The sequence below is a fragment of the Harmonia axyridis genome, chromosome 4 (genome assembly GCF_914767665.1).
Source record: "Harmonia axyridis chromosome 4, icHarAxyr1.1, whole genome shotgun sequence".
NCBI classification, from domain to species: domain Eukaryota; kingdom Metazoa; phylum Arthropoda; class Insecta; order Coleoptera; family Coccinellidae; genus Harmonia; species Harmonia axyridis.
Window position 1 is genome coordinate 31,269 of NC_059504.1, and position 18,637 is coordinate 49,905.

General features: G+C 31.0%; 1 protein-coding gene across 3 annotated transcripts in view; it reads left to right on the forward strand.

Moving 5' to 3' along the window:
- The first annotated feature begins 15,254 nt into the window (after positions 1-15,254).
- LOC123678594 (glutamate synthase 1 [NADH], chloroplastic) overlaps positions 15,255-18,637 on the forward strand; it is a 29,723-nt gene continuing 26,340 nt past the window's right edge. For 2 of the 3 annotated variants that reach the window (XM_045615719.1, XM_045615721.1), the window contains exon 1: positions 15,255-15,528. The gene's annotated coding sequence lies outside the window, so the exon portion shown is untranslated. Of the gene's footprint in view, positions 15,529-15,897; positions 16,028-18,637 lie in introns of those variants that run through there. The other variant, XM_045615720.1, reaches the window with a different exon arrangement.

Consider the following 18,637-nt stretch of genomic DNA (forward strand, 5'->3'; position numbering starts at 1 on the left):
TCTCAGGTGAACAATATCAATCAAATATTTCCAATAGATTTATTATTAAACAAGACATCCTGTATATGATCCATTTCAAGTTTTGAGTTAATTTTGTATTCAATAACTGATTCACAATGATGAATATTAATTCTGAAGGTACAGACTAGGTAGGTACCATTTGCTGCACGAAAGTCCCGAATTAAAAGCTGTGTAGTTGGTTGCAACAATTCATATTACAAATGTATCCATATACATTAGTTACAAGATGCATAGAAAACCTGGCGAGTCTAATTATACCGGTAAACTTTCAGACAAAACGGTAGATTTCTCAAAAAGTTTACTTCATTACTTTGTTTACCTAAACAGCTACAAATATTTATAGGTTAGTTCTTGCTGAATAACGACGGCAAATATTCGGCATAAACAGATATCTGTCAAAATAAAAGGTCCTTAAATAAAAGTTGGTCGCCTGTATTTAAATAAAGTAAGGGAGGCCTGTATTTTAGATTTAGACAATCCTTAATATATGACTCAATGCGCAGGCGTACATGTCAAAATAAGAGATCCTGTAATAAGAGATCGCTTATTTGTGTGTTGCAATAACTCTCTACAGATACTCCCAAAGATCCTAATGCCCGCCACTCACGAAGCGTTTCTTCCAGCGTTTGGTAGCAAGCGTCGAAGAGATAGAGCAATAAACATATATAAGCCATAAATCCCAGAGTTACAAGTTTCTAAGAATTTCTAAAACCCCGTTGGTCTATAACTTTCCGGTAATGAAGGCCTACGACCCTTGTGACTCTTAATTCATCTAAATCGAGCAAGATATGTTCATCTTATCTCTTCTCTATGCATCTCATTATAAAAATAATTAAATTTGCGGTGAAAGATTCAATTTTGACATGATATCTATGAAATTGAAAAAACGATATACATTTATCTCCTTTCGGTATATCGGGAGAGTAGTTGTCAAAGCGGTATAAATACCGATAAATCGGTGTGTTCGGCAACACTGATTCGAATATACCCAAATAGTGGCAAATGTATTGTCCGTGTCACTGTGTATTCATGACAATTGACAAATGTCAAGTAATGATTTTAGTTGCAAATTTTTCAGAGCTCGGGAACTCGAGGATGTACGACGTAGCCGATTCACGAAGATAGCCGAATCATCGATCGGGTCCAAATATTTGGACCCGAAGCTCATGAGTTACAGATACTCCCCTTTGGGATCTTTATCCTAAATGAAAAGTAACTGTCATGCGCGAGAATTCTCTTCAAATAAGATTTTGACGTTGATGTTATTTTGTTCGAAACAACAACAAAATTTACATTTTCTGTTGTTTCCCATTTTAATTGCAGAGTGGGATGAAAAAGGTAGGTATATATATGTAGAATTTTCCAAAATTCGTCTTTAATTGAGCTTTCTTTTTAGATGAAATTTGGTATTATATCAATTATCAACAGCTACAAAAATATACAAAATCTTCTGCAGACCAATTTTTGAATATAAACACACTATACAAAACTGAACTAGTGCCAATAAGGGAAAGACAGCAAAAATTTCCAAGGAAACTCTTCTAAAGTCTACACAACATTGAACTAAAGTGACCAATGATGCGAATATGATAGAAGTTGTTTATTATTATATTTATTTGTAGGTTGATCAATTAATGTGATTTGATAACTTGAAAGAGAATTTTGTATGATGAGATAGAATTGAAAGTGCCCTTTTGTTACTATGAATAAGTATTCAAATTAAAGCTTCTTAATTATTTTATGTGAATTTAGAAATTTATTGTTGGTAATAATCATAGACGTATCAAGGATAATAAGTCTATGGTAATAATGGATTGAACTTTAAGAAATTACATTAAAACATCTAGAAATGGATTTTTAAAAGTACTACTAGCATGTTTTATATTAGGATTAGTTTGACTTTCACCTTGTTAATAATTTCAAAATTTGAATCAATATGTTATGTGAAGGATCAGGGCAAGAAAACAATTATTTCAGATTGTAGCATCCCTTATATTATTATATATAGATTATTCAGAAACCACTCATGAATCTCAAAAAAGATTTCTCCTAGGTTTTCAATACAGAATAGGGTAATATCATTCAGTGATTATGGTTAAGTAAACACTCAGGACAGAAATAAGTATATGATTAATAAAAAAAATGGAGGACCAATTTTGTCACTCGTATCATAATAAATATTAATTTAATTTTTCTTTTTTTTTTAATAAGAAATCCAAATTATTTATCTTTAGGTTTTCTTACACTCTATAATAATATACTGAATAGTTTAACAATATTACTAGGCTGATGCTCCATTACTAAAATTTCTAATGAGGTAATTTTATTTTCAGATTAGGATATAATGGAAATATAATAAAGTCTGTATCAAATTCTTTACAGCATAGAGATTTTGGCTGTTCAATACAGTTAAGAATACACTTTCATTGAGTTATTCTCAATCTACATTATTCTGACTTTGATATAATTATGGGAAATGAAATCGTATAATCAATACAGGAAGTAGTTTATTGTAAGAAAACTTACAGTTATTCAAAATTATATATAATTATATTATATTATTATATATAATATATTAATTATAATTAATCTCATTAATTTATGTAAAGGATGTATATCATATTTTATTTTGATATTGACTGGTTCTTCTATCCACATTTGAACATTGTACGTCTCTTATATGTGTAACATGTTGATTCAGTTAGAATTTGTTACCTCGATTTTTTGTCAATCTCATTTCAATGTTCTAAATTATTTGATATGAAGTTCCTGGTAGTCTCTGCTAAAAATGAAAAAAGAATATGAATTTATAGAAATGTCATTTTCATAGAAGATGCATACTATTCATTTTTTTTCTTGGGAAATAGATTTGCTTCTCAATTTTCACTTCTTAGATGTTAGTTTTTTTTGGCATTGACCCTATGTTTGGAAAATTTTCCATTGATATTTGCAAATAATCTCCTCTTTCCTTATGGATTGAGAGTCTTCAATTGTCTTACAGATTTCAGCAAATCCTAAAACAGTTGAAATAATGAATTATTCAAAAACTTGAATTGAGCTTGCTTTAACTTACATTTTCTGTGTCATTGCATATAGATGTGAAATTTTGTGAACTAGAAATGATTTCATCTATAAAATGTCCCACATCTTCATTATTGTTAACTTGTTGATGGCTCATTAATTTCCAAATTGTTGTCGTCATCTGAAACAGAATTGATTCTTTGTCAGAACAATAGACCTAATGGATATTAGGTCTATGGTCCGAACATAGTAACAGCATGCAAATGCTTGCACCAAATAAATTTGATGCTATTAGTGGAACACTCACATTTATATTTGTGCAAGCATATTAAACAATGACTACAATATCCTAAACCACAATCTGGAGGACATTATGATATAAATTGTGTATTATAATATTTATCGTCATATACAGACCTCCTCTATTAAGTCTTCCATTGTTTCTGCTTTTTTAAGAGATTCTACAGAAATTTTTTGTTGATAGTTGTTGGGGTTAGGTCTTTCATTTCTCATAATTTTCATCCACATCTTCTCATCAACATTTCTTCCAAAAAATCTGATAGCTTTTCAACTCTAAAACAATGAATAAGTACTCGTAAATTGATAATTGCAAGAATAGAATTATGTATAATACCTTATTTTCTTTTCCTTCTATTTTATTAGATTTCAGGTATTTATTCAAGCTCTCTATACCCATATTTGTATGAATACCTGCTCCTATTCTTTAACAATAGACCACATCACTATTCTCTGTTGGTTTTGAAAGTAATGACTCAAAAATATCCATGATTAGTTTCGTTAGAAACAATCTGCCAAATTCTGCTTACTTTTTCAGATAATTTATAAATTTGGGTAAAATTTGTTCTTCCTCATTAACCAATATATTTGTATGAATTAAGCAATAAAAATTGCTCTTTAACACTTTTTCACTTGAAAAATTCTAATATTTCGAATATACCCAAATAGAGGCAAATGTATTGTCCGTGTCACTCTTAGATTATTTACACCAAGATAGAGCATAGTGAGAGAGAAAACGTGGCCGAAATAAGATAGCAATATGTTTATTATTTTCGTCAAAATCAAAACACATTCCCGCAGCTCCCTATTGGTGGCTTTCTACCACGTGACCTGGACGTGCGAATGAATTTCATTATGGCCGCCTTCTTTGACAGCTGATGCTTAGGTGCAACAAGTTCAAACTCATCGTTTTGAGTTAACCAAGTGATTTTTGTAGTGAAAACGAGGTTGGACAATAATTATTTGCTGTATTAAGCTGAAAAATGGTTAATTCCTGTGTGATATGTAAAAAAAGCACCAGTAAAGACTGCGGGCGATCCATACATCGGTAAGTAAACACAACAAATAATAATTTACCATAGGCGTAGCTAGGAATACCTAGCTCTCAATATAAGCATATTGTAAACTTATTTTAAAATTTGATTTGGATAATATGAACATCTAAATATAATATTTCTAATTTCAGTTCCAGTAGCACATCTCCAGATGAAAGGCCTGTGACTCCAGAACCATTAGATACTAATAAGCTAGGTAGTGTCAGGGAATCCTCAAAACTGAGTAATTCTGAACTATCCAGAACTTTAACAGCTAGTGATTTGTCTGCTACACTGACTACTTCAGATTTATCTGCTACATTGACTGCTTCAGATTTATCTGATACATTAACCGCTTCAGATTTATCTGCTTTTTTGACCGATACAGAATCCTCTGGTGCTTTGACAGTTTCAGAATTGTCCGGTACTATGACAGCTTCAGAATCGTCAAGCAACTTGGTATCCTCGGAAGTATTAACAGTAGCACATCCAACTACGTAAGTTTTACTTAATTTTATATTTATAATATTGCAAAATATATTCTGGTTCATTATATAAAACCTTCTTATTTCAGTTCTGAAGCTAAAAGTTCTGTACCAAGACCAAGAAAAAGAAAATGTTTTGTTGGTGATGTAAGGGATGAAGATTTCAGGACACCAAAACAAGGAAAATTTGCCTTCTCCCTTGCTAAACGAAAAATTGCAGAACAGAAAAAGAAACTGAAAGCATTGAGGATGAAGAACAGAAGACTGCAACAGAAAATTTCAGATATTTCAGGACTACTGAATAATTTGAGGGAAATGAACCTTATATCCGATAATGCTCAAGATTATATAGAGGTAAGTAAGATTCAGCTTTGCATATATTTGTGGAATGTAATTATTTTCAATATTTCAGGCATCGTTACCAGGTCCTAGTAGAGATATGGTAAATAGACTCATAAGGGGATCAAAAAATCAGAAATTTACACCTTCTCTACGAGCATTTGCCCTATCATTACATTTTTACTCGCCTAGGGCCTATAATTATGTTAGGGAAAAATTCAATAATTCACTTCCACACCCAAAGACTATTTCTAAGTGGTATCAGACCATCGATGGAACTCCTGGCTTCACAACTGAAGCCCTCAGTGCATTGAAGAACAAAGTGCAGCAGTCTGCGGGAGAACAAATTTATTGCAATCTGGTGATTGACGAGATGGCCATTAGAAAAAAAATCGAATTTATTGCTGGTAAATTTTATGGATCAATAAGTTTTGGAGAAAAACCTGAAGTGGATACTTTACCAGAAGCTAAGGAAGCACTTGTGTTTTTAGTTACCTGCATCAATGGTCACTGGAAAATTCCAGTAGGCTATTTTTTGATAGATGGATTATCAAGCAGAGAAAGAGCCAATTTGGTAATTAACTGTCTGGAGTTTTTGAATGAAGTAAATTTGAGAATAACTTCTGTTACTTTTGATGGAGCAGCTTCGAATTTGAATATGGCGAGTCATTTGGGTGCTGATTTTTCGAATCCTCAATCATTGAAGACTCACTTTGAACATCCAGTCACCAAAGAGAAGGTATTAATTTTTCTTGACCCTTGTCACATGCTCAAACTCTTGAGGAATTGTTTAGGAGACAGTAAGATTTTGAAAACAAAAAATGATAAATTAATCAAATGGACCTATCTTGAAGAACTTGTGAATCTCCAAGACACAGAAGGATTGAATGCAGCAACGAAGATAAGAAAACGTCATTTACATTTTGTGAAAGAAAAAATGAGAGTGAAGATTGCTGCGCAGACATTCAGCAGGAGTGTGTCGGATGCTCTTAAATTCCTTGAGTTTGATTTGAAATTGACAAATTTTAAAGGTGCTGAAGAGACTGCAAATTTCTGTCTCTTAGTTAATGATTTATTTGACATCTTGAACTCAAGAAATAAATTCTCTCCATATACATATAAGAGGGCATTATCTTTTGAAAACATTGATTTATACGTGGAAAGGTTTTCTGAAGCAAAAGAATACTTCATGGAACTGACTTTGAATGGAACACCAGTATTATCTTCAAGAAGGAAAACAGGGTTTCTAGGGTTTTTAATATGTATGGAGAGTCTTGAGGAAATATTTAGAATGTATGTGGTGTCAAAAAAATTAGACTTTTTATTGACCTATAAGTTCTCTCAAGACCATCTGGAGGTATTTTTTGGTGCTATCAGGAGTCTGAATGGATACAACAACAATCCCACAGCCAGACAATTTCAGTCAGCATATAAAAAGTTGTTGATAGCAAGGGAAGTGAGAGGTGCTGATTCTGGAAATGTTGTTAATTTGGACAATACATCAATTCTTCATGTTTCGTCATATAAAAAAATAACAATAAATGATCATAAGGAGGACTTGGAGGAGACTGAAGAGTATAAAAATTTGTGTGCAGCGTTAAATGATCATGATTACTTTGGTTCTTCAGGATGGCAATTATCTTCATATATACAGGATGTTTTAATTTATATAGCAGGATTCGTTGTCAAGTCATTGAAAAAATGTATCACTTGCTCAAAATGTCTTGATATGTTGGAGACTTGTGAAACATATTCATTTCTACAGAAAAGAAAAACGTATGGCAATTTATTCAAGGCATCCAAATTTGTCATTAAGATATGCACACAAGCAGAAAAAACAATAAGATATATGATTTCTAACAACCCTAATATTTTGAGTACAAAGTCTGAAAATTTAATCAATAAGTTGATTCATAATTGTATTGTCTGTTTACCAGATGATGTTTTGAATGCATTTGGCAATCATGTATTTGATGAAGGGTTTCTAGAAAGTCATGAATTGCCTTTGATAAAACTGATATTGAAAAGATATTTCACTATAAGAATTCACCACGAGACAAGAAAAATGAGCGATCAAGTGGTGAATCGAGTAAGAAGCATGCTCACACATCTGATTTTGTATCAGAATCAATAAGTTTTTTTTTTATCTTTACAATTGTTAGTTTTAAGTTTTAGGGTGATCAGGGTGTATAAAACACTCTTTTTTGATTGTGTACTTTTCGATCCTGTTTGGATTCAATTACCAAGGACTATAGCAGTAGTAGATATGGATTCTTAGTTATTTTATTATAAACATTTCTGAAGAATCGATTATCAGTATATTTTAGTTACCTATCGTATTTCTTCAAATCATTATTGTAAAAATCATTTATTTTATGTTACATGTTATTTTTTATGGAAGTTATTAATACATCCTTGCTTGATAATCAATCCTGATTATGCAGGCTTTCAAGTTTCAATTGCTATTCCACTATATATACTGATTCTCCGTCCATTCCATTGCAAAACTCACAAAATTCCAATCATCTATCTTATATAGTGGAACAAAACTATACATTCATAATATCATTTGCTCTCAAAGGTGCAGGTAATGGATGGACAAGGTTTCAGTAAGTAAGTAAGGCCTATTACAGCATTAATGAGAACTGATATGATTATACTTCACACTTGATGTAAAACTGACCTATCTAATACATTTTCATGTCGAACTGGATCAATAAATTTATTGTTATTTTTGTTATTCAATTTAACATAGTATTCAGGTGTAATACCCTTAAATTTCAAACCTTTGCAGTCAAATGAGCTCCATTTGTAATAACATGGTGGTCCCCAATAAAAATCTGGACTCACCTCAGAACAAGATATCAAGCTGTGTTAAAATCCAAATTTAGATACAGCATCATCTTGTATGGTAATAACCTACCATGCAGCCTTATTGAAAAGTGACCTGAATAGATGTATTCGATATAATAGGATTGTTAATAAAATCATTGATAATGATATAACATTCAATTGTATAGGTATTTGTAATTATTAAAACCAGAACAACAATATTTGAATATCATATTTGCTATTTCAAATCTCTTTTCATATTGAATATTTTTTCGAATCGAAAATATGCCTGCACTATAAAAATTCTGCGTATAACAATGATTTAGAATAAGATGAAAACATCGGGAAGGTTAACAAAATTCATAAAAATAATGACATTAATTATGCATCCAATGAAATAATAATTAAAGATTCGATAACCTTTGAAGGATTTATTTCTATTCTTAACAAATTTTTAGATCCACGCCACTGACTTCTATTTACGACAACACACTTTGTTTGTAAACAAACAGTGTTTATTATGGGAACAAAACATTCAGTTCATCTAGTAAGGGATTGCTCCATCTTGTTGTAAATAATCTAAGGTGTCACTGTGTCTATTAATGACAAGTGTCAAGTAATGATTATTGATTTCAGTTATTCTGTTGCAGATTTTACAGAGCTCGGGAACTCGAGCATGTACGACGCAGCCGATTCACGAAGATACCCGAATCATAGATCGGGTCCAAATATTTGGTCCGTTTTAGCGTATCCATAGTTTCAAACACAGAATACTAAATATATATTTCAAATCATGAAACCAATGTTTAGCCATTAACTAAGATGTCTAAAAACATGGTGAATGCACTCGTCAAATTTTGAATGCAATGACATTCGAACAAATTGAAAACATTAGTTTTAGTTCGTGGCGGCGCCGCAATGTCATATTTGTCATTTCGATCATTTTTCCCTTGTTTTTGATTGGATACATTAATTAAAACCCGATACTGACCAATCCAAAGCGATGTGTAACCGAGTATGATCGTGCAAAGTCGTGAAACAAAACACGAACCGTTTACTGCAATGAATTCAAATATTTGTAATAGAGAGAGAGTTTATTGGTATTTCAATTACAAGAATTACTTCCATAGATCATAATTATAATGAAAGATATACATTTATAGGTACATAATGGCACAAAACTCATAAATAATAAATAACAATAATCTTAATTTGTTGATAGCGCTACCTACAGTTGACATAACGAAGCTTAACTAATATTCTCAAAATTGGCAAAACAAAAGCTAATCAGTTCATACACCTGGTTTTTAGACATCTTACCATTAACTATTCTATCCTTGTTACAATACACTAGTATCAATGATCTCTCTCTAACGCCCAGTCCATATTATTTTATGTACAAGCTTAGATTGTTAATCAAAATTTCAAGTGAAGGCCTCATCGATAAAAAGGTTATATCTTTAAATCGCGAGCATACCTACATTTGTAAAATAAATATACCATATTTTTTTTATGGAATTCAATGTGTTTCTTTTAATTCTATGTTAGTAGTTACCTATATGAAATTATAGAGAGCTTTGGATTGACAGTTCATATTATAAATTCGTTTTGAGATTGTCATAAAATAGTTTTCTCAATTTAAATTCATTTTTCGTTGGTTTAATAGCATTGTTTTTGATTTTTTCAGGTTAGTTATTTAGAATTTATATAAGAAGAGTTTGTAAATATTATGTTCCACGTTAGAATTTAAAAAAATAAATTTTTTCAGATTGATGAAATCAAATCGTCTATTATCCGACTGAATGAGAAAAGATTTCTTATAAATCAAAAACTCAAGCTATTATTGAGAAATTCGAAGAACTAAGCTGAGTTGTACCTTCTGAAATAAGCTGGTTATAATGACAACTTCTATGAGAATTTGCGTTGCTGTTGAAACATCAACTAGTGATAACAAGAAAAATGTAATCAAGTTCAAGTGGATCCAAACTACAGATACAGAGACATATTATGAAATACCAGAAGACAAACAGGATCCATGTGATCATCAGGAACTCTTTGCTATTCAGAAGGTGAAGAATATTTTAAAATCAATGAAAACTAGAGGAGCATTCCGTACATGTGTTATTCCACTGCCTTCTGAAATAGAACAGATTTATTTCGATGTTGAAGGAGATGTTATGTTCAGAGATGAGTATTTACAAATGACTTATTCACCTGCATATGTAAAAACAAAATTTGAACCAGAAGTAGCAGAAGTGTCAAATAAGACTGACGAAATTAATGGTTTCAAGAACAAGAAGGATTTCAAGAAGATCAAGGATGATTTTGTGCTGAACAATTTTGATGGAAAGAATATGCTAGCCTCTTCATGGTTTAGGACATTTGAAACGGAGTGTACCCGGTGTGGAGTAGAAGCTGATGCAGACAAAATTCTGATTCTACGTTTGTTTCTCGATGGAATAGCGAAGGGATGGTTTGCTTCTAAATTAATTCTACTAGGTTTAGACAATAGTTTCGAAACTTGGAAAAATAATTTTTTAGATAGTTTTTGTGAAACAAGTTGGCATAGGTATAGAGAGGCATATTCATTCAGGTATATAGGTGGAAGTTTAGTTGACTATGCTTTTCGAAAACAAGGTTTCTTGTTAAATGTTAGGAATAATTTCCCAACAGATATATTAATTGACTTGGTTGTAACAAATTTGCCAATTTTTATACAGGAAAGAATTAACCGTTCAGATGTAAATACTTTTGAGATATTATTGAGTGAGTTACGAAAGTTAGAAGGCTTAACTAAAAATGCGAAAATGAACAAACCTACTGAACAAATTTCTTCAAAAAAAAAACCTATAGCATTCACACCTTCAGATGAAAAGAAACCATGCTCATTTTGTGATAGGAATGGTTATCCAGGCAGATTTCATCCAGAGGCTTTATGTCGCCTAAAAATAAGAAATAATAATTCTAGACAAGACAACATATCTGGTAACATAAGAACAGTGAACAATGTTGGGGTGCAGGATACATTGAATGAGACTATATCTAATCAAAAAAACTAGATCTGCTGCCATTGATTAAATTGAAGGTGTTTCTGAACAATAGTGAATTTTGTGGAATTTATGATTCAGGCTCGAATGTTACTCTTCTGAATTCGAAAGTAGCAGATAAGTTGAGATTACACATCCAAGATGATAGAAACACATTCAGAACAATCAATGGCAGGGCAAATTTTACAGGAAAACTTACTACAAAAATGAAAATCAATAATATTGAGAAAGAAATTGTGTTTTTTGTAGTTAATGATGATAACTTCGAGTATGAAATTCTACTCGGATTAGATTCTATTTTGAATTTTCAATTGAAACAAGATTATGATTTGAATATTTATCAGAGATTAGAGATGAATGAAGAGGAAAAAGTAGAATTACTTTATAATAATATCGATAACCAAGATTACTCAATAAATTTCAATGAAGGAATACCCACAGAGCTTTTCGAAGCAAAATTAGAACATTTAAATAAAAATCAGAAGAATAGAGTAGAAATATTACTGAATAAATTTAATACTATTTTTGCAAAACATAAATTTGACATTGGCCAAGTTCAAAATAATGAAGCTCATATAAAACTTCTGGAGCATAAATTTGTTGCTAAAAAACCATATAGATGCTCAATGGAGGATCAAAAAGAAATAGAATTTCAAATAGGGAAATTGTTGAAGGCAAATCTGATCGAAGAATCATCCTCACCTTTTGCAGCGCCAGTAACATTGGCATATAAAAGAGACGAAGGTTCTAAGACTAGATTATGTGTTGACTTCCGTGAACTTAATAAATTAGTAGTTCCTGAACCACAACCATTCCCATTGATCGATGAAATCTTGGGCAAGACGCGGAATGCAAAGTTTTTTACTACTTTAGATATAAATTCGGCGTTTTGGTCAATTCCTGTTCGTGTTAAAGATAGATACAAGACTGCTTTTGTGACACAAAATGGTCATTGGCAATGGAGATGTTTGCCTTTTGGTCTTAAAACATCACCAGCGATATTTCAACGTATTTTGAGCAATATCATCAGAAAATATAACCTTGGTTCATTCTGTTTGAACTATATTGATGATATTCTAATATTTTCTATCACATTTGAATTACACATAGAGCATTTAGAGAAACTTTTGGAAGCAATATGTAAAGAAGGATTCAGATTGAAATTTATCAAATGCAATTTTGCTAGAAAGGAAGTTAAATATTTAGGACATATTGTGGGAAACAATACAGTCCGACCCCTCAATGACAATTTAATTTCAATTAGGAACTTTCCTCCTCCAGACACGCGAAAAAAGATAAGGCAATTTTTGGGTAAAGTGAATTTTTATCATAAATATATAAAAGATTCAGCTAGATTATTAGAACCGTTACATAATCTACTTAGGAAAGATGTGAAATTCAACTGGTCTCTGGATTGCCAAGATGCTTTCAATAAAGTTAAGGATATTCTTTGCTCTGAGCCGGTGCTTGCAATTTTTGACCCTAATGCCAATATAACTATATATACAGATGCCAGTATTCAAGGAGTGGGGGCTGTCCTCAAACAGAAGCAGATTAATGGTGAGATTAAACCCGTAGCATATTTTTCAAAGAAACTGAACAAATACCAGAAGAATAAAAAAGCCATTTTCTTAGAATGCCTTGCTATTAAGGAAGCAATAAAATTTTGGAAATATTGGCTATTAGGACATAAGTTCTTAGTTGTTACTGACCATAAGCCTTTAGAAGGAAAAGAATTTCGCACAAGACCAGATGAAGAGTTGGGTGATATGATCCATTTCCTTTCGCAATTCGATTTCGAAATTAGATACGAACCGGGAAAGGGAAATGTAGAAGCAGATTGTCTTTCTCGAAACCCAGTTTTGGAAGATACAGAAAATATAGACGAATATATAAGAACAGTAAATTTAGTGACTTTGAGTGAAATAAAAAATGATCAAAATAGTATTCGTGAAATGATTGAAAACATGAAAAATACCGTTATGCAAGAAAATATATTTTACAAATTGCGAAAGAATAACAAAAAAATTATTTTATCAAATGATTTTGGTATAGATTTAATCAAAAGAATCCACAAAAATTATGGTCATATTTGTGCTAGTAAAATAACAAGAAAAATCCGAAAGTTTTATTACATTAGAAATATGGATTCACTGACAAGAGAAGTTTGTAAAAAATGTGATATCTGTTGCAAGAATAAAACGAGAGTAGGTCAGAAGTATGGTCTTTTGTCACAACTAGGTCCAGCAAAAGAACCATTTGAGATAATGTCATTAGATACAATTGGAGGTTTTGCAGGTAATCGCTCTTCAAAAAGATATCTTCATCTCTTAGTCGACCATTTTACTCGGTATGCATTTGCGAGTACTACAAAAAACCAGACAACTGAGGACTTCATCAAATTAATCAATAAAATTCAAGATAAACATCAAATTAAGACATTATTGACAGACCAATACCCAGGAATAAATTCTGAAAAATTTAGACAGCATATGAAAAATTTAAATATACAATTAATATTTACAGCAGTAGATTGTCCCTTTTCAAATGGTTTGAATGAACGATTGAATCAGACGTTAGTAAATAGAATAAGATGCAAACAGAGTGAGACAAAAAATAGAGCATGGACCAAAATAGCTGATGAATGTATAGATGAATACAATAGAACTGACCATTCTGTAACTGGATATAGCCCAGAATATTTGCTTTGTGGAAAAATAGATCCAATTGCTCCAGAGGAACTAATTGGAAAAAGTAACTTAGTAAAGGACAAAGAAATAGCATATAAGAATTCTTTACGTTATCACGAGTACAATAAGAAACTGGTTGACAAAAATAGAATACAATATGATTTCAAAAATGGAGACTACGTATATGTGGAGAATAAGTCGAAACTGAATAGAAAAAAACTTGAAGCAATAAGAGTAGGACCTTTTCCTATAACAAAGAAAATTTCAGATACCATATATGAAATAGATATTGGATATAGAAAAAAGGACAATAATTATTTTCATATCACAAAGTTGCTCCCATGTGACATCTCCAACATATAGTGGTTTTGCCACATATCTTGGATGGGGGGATGTAAAATAAATATACCATATTTTTTTTATGGAATTCAATGTGTTTCTTTTAATTCTATGTTAGTAGTTACCTATATGAAATTATAGAGAGCTTTGGATTGACAGTTCATATTATAAATTCGTTTTGAGATTGTCATAAAATAGTTTTCTCAATTTAAATTCATTTTTCGTTGGTTTAATAGCATTGTTTTTGATTTTTTCAGGTTAGTTATTTAGAATTTATATAAGAAGAGTTTGTAAATATTATGTTCCACGTTAGAATTTAAAAAAATAAATTTTTTCAGATTGATGAAATCAAATCGTCTATTATCCGACTGAATGAGAAAAGATTTCTTATACATTTATTTATTCACTCCCTTTGTCTTGAATACGGCTAGCGTTACGAAAATTGTTTACTAAAGACACCTCAATTATTTTTCAGTTTTCTACCTATGGCAGAGACGGGGTCACATCCTGTATATGTCTATGACTTTAATGGAATTTGGTATGGGTATCCTGTTTCAAGTCAATAAATATAACATTGGTTCAGAATTTACCCTTTCGAACATATGATTTCATGACCTACTAGGTATTAAATGTTCAATAAAATTATAGTAATTAATTTTACCCTGCAGTTAAAGATTTCCAAGTGCTCAAATGGTTTAATTTTTCCAAATATCATCACCTTTCGATATGAGTTATACGAAAATTCACCTGGCTTTATGTAAAATAAATCCCACATATTTGCAACAGGTACTTCACATTGGATTTACCTATTTTTATATTAAAATTGTTATAGGTTAAACAACTCGTAATAAAATAAACAAACTTATAAACGTCAGTGTTCTTTAAGGGCTATTTTCCAATGACTTTTTCGACGTTGCCGGTACAATATAGAAATGAGAATTATGAATTTAAAGCTTTTACAATGGTGTATACTTAGTGTTGTTTCTTCAGACCCTAACAGAATATTGAATTTCGATGATTTGATTCGTTTATTTCGGTCGGAGTTACAAACTTGGCCTGAATGTATATAATATAATTTTATCGATAATACTAGTAGATCCGACAACACCGTTCGGTCGTCGATAAAGATTGCTTCTACAGCAACTCAAATGTTCGACTGGTTCGAAGGAACTCTCGTACTTAAAAATAAACACGAGATTATCCAGTCGACTATTCATTCAGTGACGGACCTTGTCATAGATTGTGTATTGTTGATAGCTTGTGTTACCGGTAAATTAATTTTTGCAAAATAGATTCTGATAAACAAATTCTGGAGAAATTTGTTCAATTCCATTTTTGGGGATAGCAATCTCTGAAACCTTCGAGTCACAAAATAGCAGTGCAAACATAATCTAAGATCGTAAACAAGTAAATATTGGTGGAGGTAAGTATTTAAGAGTGTTTCTTTCTTGTTACGTATGTATACTTGAGGTGATGAACTAAAAATTATACGACGAAAACATTTTGAGTCATAAAAAAAAAGAATTTGTGTGAGCTTAACAGTATTGTATTCATTTAGTAATGAAAATTTTCCTTTATTTCTTCATGTCGAATTAGACGTATTAATTTAATTGTAAAAGTTAATTGTGTATATCTTTTATAGATATTTTAGTCGGTATTTTATTCGAAAGAAGGAATGAGACAATCGATTTTTGTTGTTAGACCTAAAGGTTACACAGAGTTTACTGGAAACCATCCAAAATTATCAAGCAAATTATTTTTATCACTAGATGCAATTTTCGTTATTCATATTCAAGACATATTGATAGATCGCTCAGTCAAAGAAACCACATAATCGTGACAGTGAACTTTCGAAAATCAACGAAACGGCAATAAAGACTGCTTGAATTACAAGAATATTGTTATATCACATCCAAAATTTAGTATGTATTACTTTCGCAAGTTTATCAGGCATGGTAAAAAACCAGTTCAAATCAGGTGACTGCACAACAAGGAATATAAAACATTCCCGGTTCGATAAAACAGACTGAAATCGCTATCTAAATAAACAATATTTTTCTGAAATAGTCATAGAACTTTTTCTGTTTATTACAATTGGTATTCTCATTTTTCTATTCAATTATTTTTTTATTGAACTTGAGAGAGATCTGAGCAGATTATTTCCTTTGCCAATTTCTAATCATTTACAATTTTTACAATCAATTAGTAACTGTATTGCGGAGATATTAATATTCGATAAAATAATCATCAAAAATTAATTAATGGAACTTAATTCGTAGTTCATCTTATTTCCCATAATAAATTTTAGGACTTAAGAAGCTATTTCTGTGGAAATGTATCCATTAATTTCGAAAACAAAAAATAAAGTTTGCTATTCGAAAATTTTATTTTTTGTTCAGACTTAGGCCAACCTGTAAGTACCTGCAATAATGAACACACATATATGTATATACCATCTATTTTTTCCAACTACTTCGAATAGGTACATCTTTTTGTGCATCCTTGGAGAGTGTGCTTCCATGTTTCATTGAATTTGATGCAATATTAAATCCAAATTAAAGATAGGTACCTACAATGCATTTAAGCCAGTTTGCCTGAATCGTTTTTTTTTTATATAGGTGTAGTAGGTATCTATAATTTTCCATATTCGATAAGAATGGCAATGTCTATAATAAATCATTGCATTAAATATCATAAATTTATTGATACAATGGATATATTGTGATTGGAATTGAAATGAGCGATGTAGTTATGTCAGAATTTATTTTGATTTTTTATGTTGAGACTAGCATTAATGATGAGCTTTTTACATTGAAATATAAAACTTTTTAACCTCACCTGTATAGGACTCAGGGTTTTTTTTTCATCAGGATAATTAAATATTTACCCTAACTCTATTAATCTTGTCAGTGTTTCGTTCGTCGAATCCTTTTGTAGAAAATGCAATGTGCGAAGAAAGTATTATAATTATTCATTCATTGTTTTCTGATAAAAATCAAATTTGATGACGTCACATCAATCGTTTATGGGACCCATCACAAAAGACAATTAAAATAATATCCGCTTTATGAAATATACCTATACAGATCGCAATTTTTACAGAGAATTTCTCGAATAGACAAAAATGAATATCATCTCTTGGGGTTTGTACACTGGGGATTCTCTTCTTCTTCACTGGGGATTATTAGTTCTAAATATAAATTTACAAAAGGAATATTGGGGATAGTTCCTATACTTCGTTAATATTTGATTAGACTGATTCTCTCGTTAAGTGAATTAGATTGATACATAGGTATATATATAAGAAATCTTTTCTCATTCAGTCGGATAATAGACGATTTGATTTCATCAATCTGAAAAAATTTATTTTTTTAAATTCTAACGTGGAACATAATATTTACAAACTCTTCTTATATAAATTCTAAATAACTAACCTGAAAAAATCAAAAACAATGCTATTAAACCAACGAAAAATGAATTTAAATTGAGAAAACTATTTTATGACAATCTCAAAACGAATTTATAATATGAACTGTCAATCCAAAGCTCTCTATAATTTCATATAGGTAACTACTAACATAGAATTAAAAGAAACACATTGAATTCCATAAAAAAAATATGGTATATTTATTTTACATCCCCCCATCCAAGATATGTGGCAAAACCACTATATGTTGGAGATGTCACATGGGAGCAACTTTGTGATATGAAAATAATTATTGTCCTTTTTTCTATATCCAATATCTATTTCATATATGGTATCTGAAATTTTCTTTGTTATAGGAAAAGGTCCTACTCTTATTGCTTCAAGTTTTTTTCTATTCAGTTTCGACTTATTCTCCACATATACGTAGTCTCCATTTTTGAAATCATATTGTATTCTATTTTTGTCAACCAGTTTCTTATTGTACTCGTGATAACGTAAAGAATTCTTATATGCTATTTCTTTGTCCTTTACTAAGTTACTTTTTCCAATTAGTTCCTCTGGAGCAATTGGATCTATTTTTCCACAAAGCAAATATTCTGGGCTATATCCAGTTACAGAATGGTCAGTTCTATTGTATTCATCTATACATTCATCAGCTATTTTGGTCCATGCTCTATTTTTTGTCTCACTCTGTTTGCATCTTATTCTATTTACTAACGTCTGATTCAATCGTTCATTCAAACCATTTGAAAAGGGACAATCTACTGCTGTAAATATTAATTGTATATTTAAATTTTTCATATGCTGTCTAAATTTTTCAGAATTTATTCCTGGGTATTGGTCTGTCAATAATGTCTTAATTTGATGTTTATCTTGAATTTTATTGATTAATTTGATGAAGTCCTCAGTTGTCTGGTTTTTTGTAGTACTCGCAAATGCATACCGAGTAAAATGGTCGACTAAGAGATGAAGATATCTTTTTGAAGAGCGATTACCTGCAAAACCTCCAATTGTATCTAATGACATTATCTCAAATGGTTCTTTTGCTGGACCTAGTTGTGACAAAAGACCATACTTCTGACCTACTCTCGTTTTATTCTTGCAA